Genomic DNA, 7,108 nt, shown 5'->3' with positions numbered 1-7,108 from the left:
TGTTATAACATATTCAAAGTTCTGAAAGGGAAAAATCTGCAGCCAATAATACTCTATCCAGCAAGGTTATCATTCAAAATAGAAGGAGAGAGAAAGAGTTTCTCAGACAAAAACTAAAGGGGACTCTGAGTGCAAAGGAAATACCCTGAGGGACAGTATGAAAAGTAAAAAAAATCAGAAAAACAGTAAAAACAAGTATTTCTGTAAAAATCACTCAAGGGATTCATAAAAAGATGTAAAATATAGCAACATATACATAAAAAACGGGGAGGAGAGGAATAAAGACTAGGTTCAAACCTAAGTGACCATCAACTTAATACAGATTGTTTTACGCAGAAGATGTTTTATACAAACCTAATGGTAACCACAAATAAAAAAATCAGTAATAGATATGCAAAGAATCAAGAGAAAGAAATCCAAATGTATCATTAAAGAAAGCCAACAAACCAAGACAGAAAGAGAAAGTTCAGAAAAAATCTAGAAACAACCACAAAACAAGTGACAAAATGGCAATAAATACATATCAATAATTACTGATTATAAATGGACTAAATGCTTCAATCAAAAGACACAGGATAGGGGTGCCTGGGTGGCTCTGTTAGTTGAGCGACCGACTTCGGCTCAGGTCATGATTTCATGGCTCATGAGTTCAAGCCCTGCATCAGGCTCTGTGCTGACAGCTCAGAGCTTGGAGCCTGCTTTGAATTCTGTGTGTCTCCATCTGTCTCTGCCCCTTCCCTGCTTGTTGTTTCTCTCTCTCCCTTAAAAATAAATGAACAATAAAAAAAATTTTTAAAAGACACAGGGTAACAGAGTGGATCAAGAAACAAGACCCATCTATATGCTGCCTACAAGACACTCATTTCCAACTGAAAGACATCTACAGATTGAAAGTGAGAAGACGGGAGAAATATTTATCATACAAATGGATGTCAAAAGAAAGCTGAAGTAGCAGTATTTATATTGGACAAAACAGACTTTAAAACAAAGACTGTGGAGCACCTGGATGGTTCAGTAGGTTAGACTCTTGATTTCAGCTCAGGTCATGACCTCATGGTTTGTGAGTTCGATTTCCATACTGGACTCTGCTGACAGTGTGGAGCCTGCCTGGGATTCTTGCTCCCTCTTTCTCTGCTCCTCCCGTGTGTTCTCTTTCTCTCAAAATAAACAAACAAAGACTGTAACAAGAGACAAACAAGGACACTATATAACAATAAAGGAGACAATCCAACAAGAGGATATAATAATTGTAAATATTTACGTACCCAACATGGGAGAACCCACATACATGAAAGAGTTAATAACAAACATAAAGGAAATAATTGATAGCAATAATAGTAGGGGACTTTACCACCAAACTACATTGATGGACACAACATCCAAACAGAAAATCAACTTAGAAGAAATGGATAAATTCCTAGAAACATATAACCAACCAAAACTGAACAGCAGGAGGAAACAGAAATTTTGAATAGATCAATTACCAGCAGCAAAACTGAATCGGTAATCAAAACACTCCCCGAAACAAAAGTCCAGGACCATATGGCTTCAGAGGCAAATTCTACCAAACACATAAAGAAGAGTTAATACCTATTCTTCTCAAATTATTCCAAAAAAATAGAAGAGGAAAGAAAACAGACAAATTCATTCTTTGAGGCCAGTATCACCCTGATACCAAAACCAGATGAAGACACCACAAAAAGAGAACTATAGGCCAAACTATCTCATGAATATAAATGCAAAACTCCTCAACAAAATATTAGCAAACTGAATCCAATAACACATGAAAAACAAAACACACCACAATCCGGTGGGATTTATTCCCAGAATGCAAGGGTGTTTCAATATTTGCAAATCAGTCAACATAACTTTATCAATAAGAGAGAGGGTAAAAACTCTGATTTCAACACCTGCAGAAAAAGCATTCAACAAAGTACAACATCCATTCATGATTAAAACAACCGCTGCAAAGTATGTCTAGAGGGAACATACTTCAACATAATAAAAGCCTTTGTATGAAAAACACACAGCCAACATTATATACTCAATGGTGAAATACTGAGAGGTTTTCTCCTAAGGTCAGGAACAAGAGAAAGATGTCCACTTTTATTAAACAGTAATGGATGTCCCAGCCATAGCAATTCAACAACATAAAAAAATAAAAGGCATCTAAATTGGTAAGAAGTAAAACTATATTTGCAGATGACAAGATACTATATATAGAAAAACCTAAAGACTCCACCAAAAAACGAATCATGAAGCAGCAAAAGGAGAAATTAAAAAAGCTATCCCATTTTAAAAAAATCTTTTTTAATGTTTATTTATATTTGAGAGAAAGACAGTGTGTGAGCAGAGGAGGGGCAGAGAGACAGAGACAGATTCCGAAGTAGGCTCCAGGCTCCGAGCTGTCAGCACAGGGTCTGATGTGGGGGCTCGAACCCACAAGCCATGATGATCATGACCTGAGTCGAAGTCAGAGGCTTAACTGACTGAGCCACCCAGGTGCCCCAAAACCATCCCATTTTCAACTGCACCAGAAACAATACAGTATCTTAGAATAAACTTAACCAAAGAGGGGAAAGGCCTGTACTCTGAAAACTATAAAATACTGATGAAAGAAATTTAAGACGACGCAAAGAAATGGGAAGAAATTCCATGTTCATGGAATGGAAGAACAAATATTGTTACAATTTCTACACTACCCAAAGCTATCTACAGATTTAATGTGATCCATATCAAAAATACCAATAGCATTTTTCACAGAACTAGAAGAAACAGTACTAAAATTTGTATGGAACCATGATATCTCGAATAGCCAAAGCAATGTTGAAAAGAAAAAGAAAGACAAAACTGTCGGTATCACAGTTCCAGATTTCAAGTTATATTACAAAGTGGTACTAATTAAAACAGTATTGTACTGATTAAAAATAAACACACATATCGACTGAGTAGAAACCCCAGAAATGAACCCACAATTATATAGTGAATTCATCCTCGACAAATGAAGAATGAATATTCAATGAGAAAGACAGTCTCTTCAACAAATGGTGTTAGGAAAACTAGACAGAAACATGCAAAAGAATGAAACTGGACCACTTTTATCATACACAAAAATACCCAAAAATGGATCAAACACCTAAATGTGAGATCTGAAACCATAAAAATCCTTGAATAGAGCACAGGTAGTAATTTCTCTGACACTGTCTGTAGCAATATTTTTCTAGATATATGTCTCCTGAGGCAAAGGAAATAAAAACAAAAATTAACTATTAGGATTACATAAAAAGTTTGTGCACAGTGAAGTAAACAAAACTAAAAGGTAACCTACTAAGTGGGAGAAGACATTTGCAAATGATGTATGCAATAAAGGGTTAGTATCCAAAATCTATAAACAATTGACACAACACCACCCCAAACACAAATAATCCAATTAAAAACTGGGCAGAAGACACGAACAGACATTTCTCAAAAAAAGACATACAGGTGGCCAACAGACACCTGAAAAGATGATCAATACCATTCATCATCAGAGAAATGCAAATCAAAACTATAATAAGGTATCACCTCACACCTGTTAGAATGGTTAAAATCAAAAACACAAGAAACAACAAGTGTTGGATGTAGAGAAAAAGGAACCCTTGTGCACTGCACTGTTGGTAGGAATGCAAACTGGGCAGCCAGTGTGGAAAACAGTATGGAGGTTCCTCAAATTAAAAATACAACTACCCTACAATCCCGTGATAGCACTACTGGGTATTTATCTAAAAAATACAAAAGCACTAATTCCAAGGGATGCACAAACTCCTATGCTTATTACAGTATTTACAATAGCCAAACTACAGAAGCAGCCCAAGTGTCCACTAATAGAAGAATAGAATATTATGCAGCCATAAAAAGGAATAAAATCTTGCCACTGGCAACAACATGGAGAGATGCAGAGAGTATAATGCTAAGCAAAATAAGTCAAAGAAAGACAAATATCATATGATCTGATATGTGGAACTTAAGAAACAAACAAGCAAAGGAAATAAAGAGACAAATCAAGAAACAGACTCTCGACTATAGAGAACAAACTGATGGTTATCAGAGGTGAGGTTGGTGGGGGATGAGTGAAATATGGGATGAGGATTCAAGAGTACACTTATGATGATGAAAGGAAAAGCAACATCAGAAATAAGTTCTAAAAGCAGTAGTTAAAATGAATATAAACATTTTAAACTTAACTGAAGACAGACTCCCACCCCTCTTTGCCATCTTCACCTGCTCCCCCTGCAGACACATTAGCATTTGAGAAAGTAAACGCATGGAGTAATTGGTGTGCCTGGAGCCCAGGTACAATGGTGAGGGGTGCCACCGTGAAGCGGCCCTACTGCAGAGCAAATGAGGTGGTGACTGGCTGGAATGGTAAGGAGACTGATTACACTGTACAAATAAGTGATTCGGAAATTAAGTACATATACTGAGAATAATGGGAACCAGATTTTTCACTGTTCTGCAAAAGGATTTATGAATATTTAAAGGGAAAAGGCTAGAAAGAACCCCAATGTTTTGAATTGAAATTGGAAGAATTGGTAAGAACTCACAGGCTAAACAGGTAGATGGATAGTTGTACATAGTTATATGTATTTGTTTATGGATTGACTGATTCATAGGAAAAGAAAATTTTCCTTAGTAGCAATGAGGACCAAGTGCTAAGGCATTAGGTTCCACTACTGATTCCAAGATTATGGCAGGGAAGTACACAATCATCTTGGAACATCTTGTTTTGACTAAGTAAATGCTGAAAAAATGATGGGGACATATCAGAAGGACATAGGAGCCAGCCAGAAGAGGCTTCCACCAGTTAAATCTATTTTAAAACAAATAAAGAGAGCATCCGGTTATAACCTAATGAATAAAATAGGAATCCATGAGTCTATACTGATATAAACAAGAGAGTAAAAAAGACGACTATAAATTCTTTATAAAATATCTAACAACATGGGGCAAAAATGATGGGAAAATACTACCAAGCAAACATTAACTAAAGGAAAGGTAGGGGATCGATATTTATAGTGACAGAATTCAACGCAAAAAAGAAGGGTTAGGGATTATATACTGATAAGAAAGAGAAATTAATCAAGAAAAATGGATATTAGAGTACCTTTTCAAACACAGCCTGAAAACTGACAAAATTTCAGGCAAGGAAAGGGAGGGTGGATAACGCTTGGGTTAAAAACAGAAATGAGAAAACACCTACAAACAGACTAATGATAAAATCTTGTCTGAAGGTGGGAACACCACTAAAGAACTAAGAAGGAAAAATTGATTTGAAATCATTTTCATGAAATCATTTTTAGCAATAAGAATGATTAATAATGAAGGAAGCAATCATTCAACAATTTAAAGAATGAACTAAAAAACAAAAAGAATGGTAATAAAACCAGAAATAAGTAGAAAAGACAAGTCTGACCAAAAAAAAAAAAAAAAAAAGGTTCTTTGAAAAGACCCTTAGATAGCAAATACAGAATGGAAGAAGGGAAAAATTACAAACCATGTTAATAAAGCTGAACATATAGATGAAACTTATGAAAATTACAGAGAACTAGAAAATTGCAGAGAAAACATAAGATATAAAAATCCAAACTGACATCAAAAATTTGAATAGAACAGTGATCATTAAGTGAATTAAAATGGCAAAGACCTCCCCTTTGAGGGATAAAAAAATTAGTAAGAATAGTAATTTTTACAGTTTGAGTATACTTTCAAAACAGAAATTTTCTATACATTCCACACAATGGAAAAGGAATAAAACTTGCTCACTCTTTTTGAGTCTAGTCTAATGGTGATTCCAAAGTCAGTTGACAATTCAAGAAAAAAAAAAAAAAGTATTTCACCGTGAGTACAAATACAAAAATAAAATACTAGTTACCCAAACCCAAAGGTATGTACATATTTTTAAACTAATAAGGGTTTATCCAGGGAATGCAAAACCACTGATCATAAGAAAATCAATGTGTTTCATAACATTAATAAAGGCAAAAAAAATGACTATTACAATAAATGTCAAAAAAAGCATTTGACAAGTTCAACACTTCTTTATAATTGAAAGAAAAATTCATGGCAAACTAGGAATAAAAAGGAATGTCCTTGGTAAGGGTTATATATCTAATTCAATAGTATATATATAAAATACATGAACAATTAAGATTTCATTAAGGAATGCAACGATGGTTTGATATCAGAAAAATCCATCAACGTATTTCACTAAGGATACAAATTATATGATTATATAGACACAAAAAATGCATTTGATAACAATCTTTTATTTAATGGATGGAGGGGAGATTTTTTAGTAAAAGCTATCAAAACCTTCTTAACTTGATGTTTAAGATTGCTTTCCAGAATGGAAATACAGTTGACCCTCAAAAAAACATGGGTTTGAACTACACAGGTCCACATATACATGGATTTTTTGGTAGTACAGGGCTGTAAATGTATTTTCTCTTCCTCATGATTCTCTTAATAACATTTTCTTTTTTCTACCTTACTTTATTGTAACACAGCATATAATACATAAAACATGCAAAATATGTGTTTAATCAACTTTTTATATTAACAGTAAGGCTTTTTATATCAACAGTAGGCTAATAGTAGTGAAGTTTCTGGAGAGTTAAAACTTATACTTGGATTTCCAACTTGGATTTTCAACTGTGCAGAGATAATTGCCCTAATCCCTGCATCATTCAAGGGTCAACTGTACAGTTCATTTATTCTTGCAATATGTAAGGGTTTTTAAATCCCAACAACAGTACACTTGACATTATCCATTTTTCCAATTTGTCCAGTCTCAAGGACATGAATTGATAGGTCTGAAGAGAAACTCCATGATTACTAATGAGTCTGAACATTTCTTCATATACTTGTTACCCTTTAGGTTTTTCTTCTATGAAGTATTTGCTATTCTTTGTTCAGATTTCTTTACAATTCAGCACTCTGGGGTATATTCTAAATATATATCATTGGGTAGTTTTGTGTATATGGATTCCTGCTTTTTGAAGGTTTGTTAGGCCACTTCATTTTTACAAAAGACTTACATTAGCACGTGTTTTTGCTAACCGAAAGATAT

This window comes from Felis catus, chromosome C1, assembly GCF_018350175.1.
Source record: "Felis catus isolate Fca126 chromosome C1, F.catus_Fca126_mat1.0, whole genome shotgun sequence".
Lineage (NCBI taxonomy): Eukaryota > Metazoa > Chordata > Mammalia > Carnivora > Felidae > Felis > Felis catus.
The sequence above is the reverse complement of the archived record's forward strand: the minus strand, read 5'-3'. Positions refer to the sequence as shown.